Here is a 12,586-nt window from a genome sequence, read left to right on the forward strand (position 1 = left end):
AGTGTGTCCACTATACCTATACAGTCCCTGGAGCAGATAGTATGTCTGAAAAAAAGCGGTATGACTAGTGTAAATCCAAAAGAACATCTCTTTTGAAAATGAAATCTCTCTTTTGTGTACTCCCTAGAAGCCTGGTGCTAGATTCCTGAATGGCTTCACAGCAGCCTGATTGAGTTCAAGCAGACTCCCATGTTAAAAAGCCTGAAGCACCAGATATGTTTGGTGCACATGGTTCATCCACGTTTCAGCTTTGCAGAAGCACCAGAAGCAGGTGTAGAAGGTGTAGAGTTGTGCCTTCATCAGGCACCTAAATGTATGCAGTGGGACAACTCTGCTAGAAAGCAGGTCCCCACAGCCACGTGGGTCTTACCACATCCCTCTCTAACTTCCCATTACAGGAATTCCCAGAGAGCAGGAATCAGTCATTCTGTGCCAGGAGGCTCCAGACAAGTCCTTCCCTCACATGTTCTGTGTAAAGCCATGTCACAATTCCTTAAGCTCCTTCTATAACCTGCTTGATGAAGAACTATGCTCTTTACTGGGGATAGGTGATGGGAAGATGATTTTATATCTTGGACAAAAGACAAATCCAATTTGCTTTGGCTGGTAGGACAATCTCTCCCACAGGATCAGCTACTCAAAGGACAGTAGCCATCCCCTCACTCACTGGTTATTCCTCCTCCTGATCCAACCTGCTTCCATCTTTCACTTGCCCAATAACTCACAGGATGAAAAATAAAAGCCAAAATATCCTGCAGAAGGACAAACTAATGGAAAAATCCTTGACTGGCAGTGCAATTTCATCCCCTGATAATATTGCATTAAATTCCAAATCTAGGGTCCAGTAGAACAAATTATTTTTGCAGGATGAAGCGCCCAGCACAGGAAACATTACATCAGCTCCAGTCTCCAACTCCATCAGCCTGACTTCCTCATTAATACCACATTTCATGGTTGACCATGCATCTGACAACTTCATGGGCTCCAGTGAAGCCACATTTCTTGTTCCAAGGTAATACCCCTTCCTCTGCACATTCCTTTATTTTGTTGTGTGTTGGAAGAGCTTCCTGCACTGAAGAAAGTGGACTGTTCTAACCAGAGCTTCAGAAATCTCACTAAAAACTGTCTTTTTTATTCTGTGTTAATAGATGTTGACATGCAATGGCAACATAGCACAGTGGAGACTATGTGTGATTCTGGAGATAACTGGTAATGTTTTATTTTATATGTTTGTGTGTATAAATGTATATATATATATGCATGTATATATGTTTTTCTAACGTTTATATGTGTCATAGACTTCTCATGCTTTTGAGCCCCTGTGTACGAGCTTACACTGAGGATTTTTCTGACTATCCCCAAGTTTGTAGAACAGAGGCCTGTGGGAATTAGGACTGATGAGGAAAAGGGGCTGGGAGAAAATCACAAGGTGGTCTTTTAGAAGGAAGCAGCCCTTTTTTTCTCCCGTGTTTCAAAGTATAGCAACTAAATATTTTAATCTGGTTGATATTATATTGTGACCCATATTGGTCTTATTTTCTATAATGGTTATGAGGGTTTCTCACAACCCCCCAGTCTTGGCAAACATATGCATAAATCTATGAAGAATTTTCATAAGATCTGGTAAAAATCACTAGCACCACTACTACAGAAAATGAAATCTTGGTTGGCAAAGGGTTCAGATTTAAACTTTTTTTTAGCAAGTAGAAGTACTGATAGATTTCACATTCATTTCTGGATCTTAATTCTTGTACTACATGCCTTTTGAGTGATGTACTGTACTTTTGAGGATAAGCATATCTTGGGAGCTGTGGTATGTTTTTTAAAGTAAATATTGCACAGTACAGTCATTGGATCTGTATAATGTTACCAGAAACATCTGCAGATTTTCAATTCCCTCTAATCTTATTTTCCTGACAGCTATAAACTTATACTTCAAAATGTAACATTTACTATGAGCAAAAATGTTTCTTCTCACCAAACAGAATTTCTCTGACAGAGAAATAGTCCAGTGACAGCATTGGTAAGGTAGGGTTTGTGGTGGTGCTGTGCTCAAGAGGAAATAGAAATCATTTATAATTCTTGTTAAAGTTTCAAAGTCTCAGTCCGCTACTGTGACCTTTCAGATACTAGTGGGGTTTTTTTTCCTAAAAGTCATCAATGGTTTGTGTCACTCGAGTACAACCTCACAGGGTCATTGTCCTTTGCAGCTGATTCGGAAGTCAGAATGCAAGGAAAGGTCGTGCACTATTGTAACCATGTAAAAACATTTTCATGTGTTTAGGTGTTAGACTGGTAACATTTGTTCTTATTGGAATATTTGGACTTGGAATATTCTAACAACTAGAAAGCAGCTGCAGATGCTGTAGGATAGCCTCTAATCAGTGTAGGCTTGCATGTTCACACGTGGTCTGGAATGGCTCTTAACAAATGCAGCCAGCTGAAAGAGCTGGTAATTCTATAATGAGAAAGAACAACTTGGATAAGTACTACCCACTGGTGAGATTAAGTTTGCATACTTATTCACCATAGATAATCTAAAATTCTCATCCTTTCTGTTATGTAGTTATCTAACATGAGTCGTGTTGGGTTTGTCTTTTCTGACAATCCTTCTTTCTTGCCTAACTTTGATCAGAAGTGAGATTTAGTTTCCCACATGATACAGCGAGATGAGAAGTAACTGCCTCATAAAGCTATTGCTGGCAAACAAAGAGATGGAAGGAAGCTGCACTGCTTCATGGGCAGTCTGCACTTCGAAATGCTCCTATCTGGTCCCAGAGCAGAAAGTTTTAAAGCATTGCATGCCATGCACAAGACTGCTGAGCGACCAGGTTGTTGCAGTCTAGTAAAAATGTGTACTTCATGTTTATGGTACAGGTGGAAGAATGAAGAGAAGTTTGTTACTTTCCAGAATATGTTAATTCACTGCTCTTAAATGAAATGTGTTACATGTACAAATCCAAGTTGTCTTGTTTTGCCAACCTCTCCAGTTACTGTTTCAATCTTACACTATTTATCGAGATTCCCATTTCTCAGTAGACAGGCATCATCTCCTGAGTGATTTAATAATGGCTGTTAGCTGGACCTTTTGCAACTTACATCAGTTTCAGAAATTTGAATTAGAATAAACTTAATTTCTAGCTTGATAAATTCAGTTGGATTTACCATTATAATATTGTTAATTCAAAGTTAGTTTAATTGAAACTATGGAGAAATATTGCCATTTTATGAAAACTTTATCCATTGAAGTCAAGCTTCTAGAAAGATGTATAGAAAGGTTTTAACTTGTTTTAAGTGCTGGAACTTAATGCTTGAGGCTGAATAGTAAGCAGAAAGTACAAAAAGATTGCTATGATAGTTCTTGTCAGTCTTAGTTTCAAAAATCAGTCGTTCATTCATAGTGAGACAGATGCAGTTATATGAGAAGCTCTGCCAAAGAGAGGCAAGAAATTAATTGGACTGGAATTTGAAAGTTTTTTGACGAACATTTAAAAATAATGCAGGTTGAGCATTCAGCAGATCAAAGGAAAACTGAAGTAGGGTAAAACTGCTGAGTTTTAAAAGCCAGTTTCACAGTAAGTAGTTCAAGTTCCCTGTAAGGCATTCAAATGTTCTGAAGTTCGGGAGCACAGCTGCAACCATCCTCTGTTATATAAAGAAAGACACTTTCTCTCCCCTTGAAAGGGTTATCATTAAATCCTCTAAACAATCCTTTAAGAGCAAAATGGATACTGACCAGCCCATGGATCAGCAAAGTTACAGGGAAAGAAGCATTTTCCTCAGCCAAAAGAAAGAGAATTTCAGAGATTTGTGTTTTAAAGGTGAAAGATTTTTTTCTACACTCAATTGGAACTTGAGCAATGTGTATGGGAAATGAATTTTTTTTCTTCTTTTTTTTTTACTAGTTTTATTTGCCTATTAATCAGAAACTATATGCTTTTCTAGTCAGATATAATGACTAAAACTTGAAAACATGAGAAGCAGATACAATATGCCAGTGAAGAAGTTTCATCATGCTTCAGTTCCTGATTTAAATTATATTTATATCTTGTGTTAGTAGCATAAAAAGATTAGGAGAAGAAGATGTTGGTTAAGACAAAATTATAGAATACACCAGGCCTGGCTGTTTGATTAGGTTCAATCTACAAGTTCTAACTTCCATATTCACACCCACTCTTCAAGTGTAGACAGGTCTTTCTCCTAAACTTAGTGGCTGCCAGCTGCATATGGTAAACATGAAATAGTGCAGTACTTGTTAGACAATGTGAATGTACTTCTTTGAGGCAACACTATTTGAACAGCTTGTGTTAGACTTCTGTGAATTTTGACACAAGTAAACATTCATCTGGTGAACAAAAAGGTCTCCGCTACTTCTCTTGCCTAATGAAGTGAATTGCATTTGTTAGATTTTGTATTGTGTTATATTTAAAGTCTCAAAAGTTTTCAAATTTTGTGTTGTAGAGTGCACCTTGTTGCCACCTCCTTTTGTCACATTGTAAGATCCATATAAACACCAATTCCCAATAAGAGGTTGCTATGAGGGCAGAATATCTATCTATATCTATATCTATATCTATATCTATATCTATATCTATATCTATATCTATATCTATATTTATCTATATAATCTCTATCTATATCTATATCTATATCTATATCTATATCTATATCTATCTATATAATCTATATCTATCATCTATATCATCTATATCTATATCTATATCTATATCTATCATCTATATCATCTATATCATCTATATCTATATCTATATTTATATCTATATCTATAATCTATATCATCTATATCATCTATATCATCTATATCTATATCTATCTGACTGCCTTGCAGAAGAACTGTTTGCTTAAATTTAAGTGGTATACAAGAGAGCTGCTTAAATCTTAACGCAGGAAAACCAAGTATGGAAACAAATTGTATGTTTGTATCTTGAAACTTAGCAAGTTTATGTGAGAAAAATGAGAAGGAAAATTCTGAGTCTGTCCTCCTTTGTGCTCTGGCAGCACACATGCATGCTAATAATCAAATGGCAATGGAAGTTTCCAAAATGAAAATTGAAAAGGCCTGCAATATGTCCTTTTAGGCTTGTCTACAATGTTTACTGTAATTCTTTATCGCTTTTCATAAAGCAAGGCATTCAGGCTAGATATTTCCATTCCTTGCTTTTGTAACAGTTTTTTTTCAGAGGGCTTGAGTAAGATCAGTTGTGCAGAGACTGGAAAAATGAAAATGTGGAGCTTCCTTGCTAATGTTAACAAAAAAACAGGAAACAAAAAAGCTCTGTGACGATAATCTCCAATCATATCTGCCCTGAAGTACAACACTGTGAAGGCACTGCACTTTACTCTGTGGGTTGAGTGACAGAAAAAGCAGTAGCGACCTCAGAGTTTTTGTGGGAAGCAGGAACCTGTGGCCATGAAAGGCTCTTGTAGCTGTCACTGTCATTCTTGTAATTTTGGTAGAAGATTGTACCAATCTTGACTGCTTTTCTTGTGGGCACACAGTGTGCTAGTTACATGGTATGATAGTTTATATAATCACACTGTGCTTGTTCACTGAAGCGTAGTTTCGCTAAGTGAGATGGTTAAATGCTATGGGCTGAGTTGAATTCACTTATGTTGTTCTACAAGCACAAGCTAAGCCAAAGAGACCTTGGCTTTTTTGCATTCAAAATGTGACATTCCAGCATTTATTAAATACTTTGAAAACAAGCTATACACAGTTCAGCTTGGGTACATAAATTAATGGAAACATTTGTCTTTAGTTTCTGACTGTATTCTCTTCATGTATTAAGTGAGCCATGAAACACCTTAGTGCTGTGTTTACAAGCAGCATAAAATATCACGAGAAAATAAAATGTTCTGTCTTTAGAACAGTGTTTCTGTAGCTTAGTGTAAATGTGATAAATAATGCATAATAATGCATTACCTGAACATTGTGGGGAAAAACATCACCAAAATACTGAATTGTTGTCTATCTGCAGAGCACTACCCAGCTGTGTGCTGAAGGAGGCAAGGAGACCACTGGAAAATGTCATTCAGTAATGTGGTTGGATGTGATGGCCCTTGTGTTTGCATTTCTAAACTTTAGAAATCTTGACTTAATATGTTTCCCGTCTGCAGTTGGTTTGTAAGTATTATGTATTCAAGGAATATCGAAGTTTTTGTAATGTGGTAAACAACAATCAAGAGAATTCATATTTCCTTAACTAGCAGTCATAAAATAATGACAGGAAAGATGGAGAAAGCCTTATAAATGCTACACTAAAATTTAATAACTTTCCAGCTTTATACAATTATTTCCACTTTTTTAATATTTTCCTTGTTTCTGTCAACATTTCTTCAGACTCTGCTTCTCTATCCCCTGCTGTCGCCTGCATTTCAACACAGCAACTGCTGAAAGTATAGATGAGAACAACTATTTCCAAATTCCTTTTACGTTTGGACATAGCAATAAAAATACAATGGGCCTTCAGCAAGTAATTTGCAACCTCAGAACTCTGGTTTCCCTATATAAAATGTCCTCAAATGTGCCAAAATTTCACAAACAACAAAAATAAAATAATGAAAATTAAAAGACCATTAAAAACTTGTACTGTACTAGCATTTACTAGCATTTGAGCATTTAGATGTTTTTCTTTCTAGAAGTGCCTTTTTATCCCCTTCAAATTCTGTGCTAAAACATTGCATAAATTCCTGGCCAGATAACTGCATGTCTGCAATAAAATAGACGAAACTGTAACTCAAATGCAGTATGAAGTGTTAGGTTAAAGGTTACTACCTGTAGACGTGAAAAAATATATATAAAATAAACTGTTATCTGTAGTGACAAGATTCTGAATCTTTCTTTTCTCTTCAAATTCAGAAATGGCTGTGAGTATTGCTCTCAGGTTTGAATTGTTAGCTGAATTCTTTATGTAAAGCAAATCAATATAAAACAATTTTGCAGAATTGTTTAGATCCTAAAAAAAATCAGTAATTTCTTACTAATTTATATTTGGTTTCCAGCCATTTCCCGCTTTAAATTTTAATACTATACTTAATCATTCAGATGCAATAGCAATAACTTTTCTAAGCCTCACATAGATCAAAACTAAAAATCTTTGACAGCCAACCTGACAACATCACAAATGTAGGTCATCTGATTGTAGGCAAAATTCCTCTCATTTCTATGGTGTCCTAGTTACTATAAATTAAGTAGATTCATTCAATGCAAAGATAAAGTACAAAGTGTAGAGTTGCATAAATAATCAGTTGAAATTGTTTAAAGCTAATAAATAAGCCTAGCTTGGGACAAATGTATGCTGTATCTGCAAAAGATCACGCTCTAACATGTATTTAAACTATTCTGCAGGTCTAATGTAATTAAGTGCATGAACATCAGTGCAAGATGGAGAATTTAGGAGGAAGAGAGTTTAACAATAGCTGTATAAGCTGCCAGTTTCCTTTCTTTTATTCAGGAAGTACAGTACCTATACCAGCATTATGTCCAGGTGCACCTTTCAGAAGAGTAAGAGCATACAAGCATTTAAATGTTTTGTAGAACTGATGTGAGACACATTTGTCATCAAGTGCTGCTACTAAATACCACAGAACTGCTTAAACAAGTGGAGAAAGGGTTCAGTGGGTGTCAGATGGAAGACCACATCCAGGAAAGGCATTAGGTGGCACAGAGATGAATGTTTAGGACAGTGCAGAGAGCGGCAGAAAACCTCGGAGGCTTAATAAAACAGCAGTGATTAGCAGCAATGTAAACTAATCCTTTTTATGCAATTTGCCATTGCAGACATTTAAAATTGCAATTCTGCTATATCAGAAGTATATTGCCCATTCTTTTTAATCTTGAAAGAGTTAGGACTATATGAAGCAAATTTACTGCCTTGACAGACCACAAGGGCTTGTGAATTTTCACTTGTATTTGTCTTTCTTTCTGCTCACACTTTGCTTTTTCAAACTTTTACAGGAATTACCTGAACCTTTTGGAGTTACATCTGCTAATGGAGCACAGATGCCTAGGAGAAAACCTACAGTCTCCCTAAGGTATAACTCTGACACAAAACAGTTGCTAAAGAGTATTGTAGAAAATGGTATTGTCTTCGTAATTCATTCCTAAACCAGCTGTTTAGGAAAAGGCCAGCATGTCTCCAGGCTCTTCTCTCCAGAAGTTCCTCCTTTTTGCTATGGCTCTCTTAGTTTCCTGCTCTGGGAGAAGGACTGACATTAAGGATAATGAATGTACTGACTCACACTTCTGTTAGCGATTCAGTCATATTAAAGACTCTCCCTTTGTGTGGGCAGAGGAAGCTGGGCCTCATTAAGAGTTCAGAAGGAAAGATTAACATACTAATTAATGCACTAGAAAATAACAACCAAGACCTCTGGATCTGATTTCAGGCTTGGTCTAGCTGCAATATCTTATGACACTTTTAGATGCTGTCAGAATTTGTTCCATTAGAAGGTTGTTACTCACAAATTTAAGTAGGATTTCCATTGTTAAATATCAACACTAATAGTTTCTATTTCACCTGAGAAACACAACTTTTATCTCTTCACCACTCTGTGCCATTGTTATGGCTTTAGTTAACTCAGTGCAAAATCAAAGGTGAAACCCAGACAGAATCATCCCCCTTATTCTTGTAGTACTGTACACAAAATAGTGAAAAATATATGAAAATAGAAAAATTTATAGTTACTAGCTTGGATCAGGAAAGACTCATCAAATTTCGTGGTGCTCCTTGTCTCGGTGAGTAAATAGAAAAGGTAATTTTATATCTCTGTCGCTAGACAAAAACTCTTTTTTTATTGCTTATTTTCAAAATTTTAAAATCTTGTATGAACAAAGATGTTACTTTTTGAACTACGAAACTTCCACGGAGATGATAAATATTGGGTTTATGGAGGATTAGGTTTGTATTTTGTTCTTAGTAAAGGGTTGTTTGCACCAGCAGCAAGGGAACAAAAAGTCATGTGGCTATTAAAACTGACTATATTTAGAGCCTGGTGCACCTAAACTACTATGTCAGGTAACTATCAGTGTCTCAACAAGACTTCCATGAAAATGAGCTGTCCTTCCTATTTGTAAAGATTTGTATTGTATTTCAAAAATGTTTGTGTAGCCCACTAAAATATTTGGAGGTGGGTAACACAAAATAGAATAAAATAGTATAGATGGTAATTGATTCAACATATTCTGAAATCCTAAGCTTATTTACTAGTATTTATTGTACATTGTATCACTTTGAGCGTGTCAAATTAAAGCTGTAAGCTAAAGGAACCAGCAAGGGAATTAGAAACTGGCTAGAGACTTCATTGTATTCAGACATTTGTTCATTTGACTTTTAAGTGCCACTGACTGACTGCTCACTCTTCCCCAAGTTTCTATTTCCACTTTTCTATAATTGTTAAATGCTATTTTAATGCATAGGGTTTGTCTTTTTGGCTTGATAATGAATGACTGTAGTCCACAGAACATTCTAAGTACAGTTGTCTTTCACTTGGTTTTGTTTCTTTGCTTTTATCATCCATTTCTTGCCTTTCTATGATACCTTTATATCTTAAGTTCTTCCAGGTGAAAGCATTATGTTTTTCTATACATTCACTTGGTTCATTTTCCTTAGGTACACTTTAGAATCACAGAATTAGGGTTGGAGAAGACCTCCAGGATCAAGACTAACCTTTGATGAACACCACTATTTCATATGGCAAAGTGCAACAATTTTAATATATTTAAATATTTCAATGTATTTTAATTGCTAATCACAAGACAAGAACTTTTATAATTTTCACCTGTAGACTTGTTTGCAAAATACTCAACTGAACATTTTTTAAGACTTTTTCCCCATATATTTTTTTCACCTTAGAGAATAACTGCTCAAATTGCTGGTTGTGCTTTGAAGCAATTGACAGTCTGCTATGCCTGTTTCTAAAATTCAATCTCATGTTTAATGATTCTCATTGGAAAAGAAATAATTGCTTAGACCCCTTAATTTTAAATGTACTTTGGCAAGAGTTGCTTATGACACAGTTATTCCAATTCTGTTCTCATATTGTTCATCTCTGAGTGACTGCAAACCCCAGTAAGAATTCTGGGACACATGAAATTAATGAGTATGTTTGGTTAACGAATAAAGATTAGAGAAAGAATAAAATGTCCTCTGGTGAATATCACTCTTGTATCCAAGGAAAGGATAGCTGACAGGCCTGTATGGTGTTCCCTTTAACACTATTTAATTCCTTGCATTTGGAAGGGATTTTGCTTTTCTTGTTTGGAGCAGGAAGGGCAGAATGTTTTGTGCTGTGATGTAGTTACTTACAGGGTCCTTTCTTCACCTCCTGTGTGTTATAGTCAATATTTTCTCTCCATCCTTCCCATTCAACATTTCAGAGTATCACAAGCAAGTCAGGTCCTTGGTGTAGAAAATGGACACAAATAATCTAAAAGTCTAAAGTGTTGTGAGTATATTTCAGATGGGATACATCTGGTTTCACACTGACCCATTTTCTCTGTCTGAGATGGACCAAGAGCCTCAGAAAATACATGTCCCTTCCTCTGCCCAGCAAGAGCAGCTTGACTTCTCATTCTATTTTTCCTGGGCCAGACAGGAATGGCCAAGGTGATGGCGTGTAATGGCATTGGCCCATGACATTGGTGCTAAAAACAAATATATTGTTCCAGCTTGTTCTGCACCAGGAAGAAAACACTGTGGTTGTAAGACCAAGAAATTACTTGCATTGCTAGAGATGTTCAACTACAGGTAACCCCAGTGACCAGGTGGGAGAGTGCACAGCCATCTGTCAGTTGCAGAGCACAGAAAGGTGGGACCTGTGATGGTACAGTATTCTCTCTTTTAACATTGCAGAAGGACCTGTTTCTGGCAGAACCCTCCATTAGAGTGAAAGGAATGTGTTTAAACAGGTGCCTTTCCACAGGAAGAAGAGATTTGGCCAACACATAACTTTTCTTTGTCCCAGTTTGCAGTCCCACTGTGTTACAGCAACAGCACTGAAGTGCAAACCAGACAAGGCAAGCATTCTTCACTCTGCCAATTCTTTGCTCTGATCTAAATCTACACTGATTTTAGATTATTACTGAGGTAACTTTTTGTAATACCAACATACCACTGTTAGCTAAGGTGTATTCTTGTGTTTCACCCAGGAGTGGCAGAAGCTGAACTTGTTACCACTCATCTTAGAGGAATTCCGAAGTTACCAAAGCAGATGGTGACTCTCAGCGTGGTCATCACATGCCTCAAAACAGCACACTGGAAAAGCTTCCTAGAGTGAAAGTCTCAGATCCCAATTTGTTCCCAGATCTTGTCAGGAGATTTGTTTTGGTAGATTGGTTTGGCTAGATTGGTCTGGCTAGAGTTTTGTAACTTGACACACTTGGATATTACCAGATGCAGCAATAGTAGTATGTTAATACTAATGTAGTAATATGTTAATAATAGTATGTTTACTTTAAAAAGAAAACAAATGTCAATTACTCATATCCACCTAGCAGGGGAAAAAAAAATCAACTTGTTTTCCTCTTGATCTGCTTTGAAGACTAAAGCGAGATATTGTATGCCAGACAGTAAAGAGTGTACAATTTCTGTTGGGTAATTATTTTTTAAATGAAAACCTGTGACAGATCTTGTCTTTAATTTATTTCTTTACCTTTCCTCCCACTTTTCTAACAGTAATATTGGAATTTTAGAAAACAAATTGCACCACATTTTCCAATTACCACTGTCCACCGGGAGATTAGAGTTTCTCACAAAATAAGCAGGCAGGAGTGCCTTATACTGTATTTTCCAGCTCATAAAGTGTAAGGAATGGAGTGAGCTATTCTCTGTTGGTGGCAGGCCCAAGGCTTTTACTCCTCAGTCTTTATAGATGTGCAAGCCACATACCAAGACAAATATGCTAGGTTTTGGCTCCTTCTTGGTGAAATGTATCTTGGCCCTACCCCTATTGCATAGTACTCAAAATTAAGTGGGGAAAAAATTTCTTTGAAACCTTGTCGAATTTAATGATCTGCTTTGTTAATATGCTAGAACACTGTGTAGGGATTTTGGCCCTAGGATCTGGTGTTTCAGATGATGTATCTTCAGAAGGTACAGGATAGATCTAGGAATTATCTTGGTTAATTTTTTGATATTTCTATATTTCTATATTCTATATCTATTAATATTTCTATATTTTAACAAGAGTGTTTAATGTTCCCTACCCACACAGAGTTGTTCCAGTTTCTTAGCACATTTTATCCAGAGTCTGCCACAGTGTCTTACTCATGACTTGAGGCATCAGCTAACTCTTAGGGATTATGTAACACATGATGCTTTCTCTTCACCACAGACTACGTCCCTCAGGGACAATCTCCTTATAGAGGGTCATCTGATTCACAGATGATTTTGTCTGTAAGTTCATTTCTGTACATATTACAGATTTCAAGATCTGGGGACTGATATCACTAGGCTGAAGGGAACTCGTGAGGAACAAAGCAGCAGTTTAATAAAACAAATAAAACAGATGAACGTGGGTTGTTTCATGGTTTTAGTTTTTCCCCAGACAACATTTGTGTGGGACT

General features: G+C 36.5%; 1 long non-coding RNA gene across 1 annotated transcript; it reads left to right on the plus strand.

Moving 5' to 3' along the window:
• Positions 1-876: 876 nt before the first annotated feature.
• On the plus strand, positions 877-6,140 carry LOC135289042 (uncharacterized). Its single transcript, XR_010351851.1, has 3 exons — positions 877-1,012; positions 1,149-1,209; positions 6,000-6,140. It is a non-coding gene; the product is annotated as an uncharacterized LOC135289042 (long non-coding RNA).
• Positions 6,141-12,586: the final 6,446 nt, after the last annotated feature.

The sequence above is a fragment of the Passer domesticus genome, chromosome 1 (genome assembly GCF_036417665.1).
Source record: "Passer domesticus isolate bPasDom1 chromosome 1, bPasDom1.hap1, whole genome shotgun sequence".
NCBI lineage: Eukaryota > Metazoa > Chordata > Aves > Passeriformes > Passeridae > Passer > Passer domesticus.